General features: G+C 39.7%; 1 protein-coding gene across 1 annotated transcript in view; it reads left to right on the plus strand.

The window, feature by feature from the left end:
* SH3D19 (SH3 domain containing 19) overlaps positions 1-1,433 on the plus strand; it is a 183,954-nt gene that overhangs the window by 128,255 nt on the left and 54,266 nt on the right. The gene's annotated exons all lie outside the window — the stretch shown is intronic.

The raw sequence follows: 1,433 nt of genomic DNA on the forward strand, positions 1-1,433 counted from the left end.
TCTGTGTACATGCAGGACTGGGCAAATCAGTGTGTGCAGGATGAGTTGGGGTCTGCAGACTTCCAGGGTTGGTCACGAAAAGCATGCAGTTTGGCGAGGATCCCCTAGATGGCAGTGGTGGCCTGAGTTATGTTCTAGTTTGTTTTTCTCTCTAATTCTCTGTATTTTTCTCCATAATTACAGTGAAGTTGAAAGGCGGAAGTTAGAAAATAATTTCCTATAAGTTCTGAAAAATAATCAGTCTTAAAAGTTAATTTAGTGGTATTTTATAATAGCATTTAATTATAAATCGTGTCAGTCATGTGCATGTTATTAATTTAAAGGAATAAACTCTTAATGTTCCAGAGTGAACATATTCTTTTATTTAGCCTATATAGTCACCATTGTTTTTTTTTTTTAAAAGATATATTCATCAAAGCTAACAGCTGGGTGCTGCCCTGGAGGCTTCCCGCACCACTGAGGTAGCCCAGGTCTCCTGGAACTGCAGGGCCTGGGCAGCATCACATCTTAGGGCCTTTGCACTGAACCACTGACTTGGTTGCTGAAAATCACGGGTGGGGCCCTTGGACCTCCTGAGAACAAGTGGAAACCCCTCCCCCAAATGAAAATGAAAACATTTAAAAGACAATTCCTAAAACTTAGAAAACATTTTGTTTTTTTAGAATGTCATTTCTAATAATAATTTTTCATAAAATGTGTTATAACTTATATTAATTATAGATATTTCTATAATCCTATCAAAAACATGAGATTTTTTTTTGTGTGTGTGGTTTTTCGGTCATACCCGGCAGTGCTCAGGGGTTACTCCTGGCTTCATGCTCAGAAATTGCTCCTGGCAGGCACGGGGAACCATATGGGCTGCTGGGATTCTAACTGATGACCTTCTGCATGAAAGGCAAATGCCCTACCTCCCTGCTATCTCTCTGGCCCCAAAACATGAGATTTCTAAAACTGTAAGGATATATCAACTTTCTACCATGTAAACAAGAGCAGTTTAAAAAGAAATCTGTTATTTTAGTGTTCAAAAAGTTATGAACAATAAATTTAATGATTTCTCTAACAATAAAGAAAATGAAAAAATAACAAACAATAAAGAAAATGTTTTTTGGGACTGGGGTGATAGCATAGAGGGTAGGGTGTTTGCCTTGCATGTAGCTGACCCGGGTTCAATCCTGGCATTTCCATATGGTTCTCCAAACCTGCCAGCAGTAACTTCTGAGCACAAAGCCAGGAGTAACCCCTGAGCACCACTGGGTGTGGCCTAAAAACAAACAAAAATCAATAAAGAAAATGTATTTTGTCTTCCTTTTTTTTTTTTTTGGCCACACCCAGTGATGCTCAGGAGTTACTCCTGGCTATGCTCGCAGAAATTGCTCCTGGCTCGGGGGAGAGGGGATTGAACTTAAGTCCATTCTGGGCAGTGCCCTACCACT

The sequence above is a fragment of the Suncus etruscus genome, chromosome 3 (genome assembly GCF_024139225.1).
Source record: "Suncus etruscus isolate mSunEtr1 chromosome 3, mSunEtr1.pri.cur, whole genome shotgun sequence".
NCBI lineage: Eukaryota > Metazoa > Chordata > Mammalia > Eulipotyphla > Soricidae > Suncus > Suncus etruscus.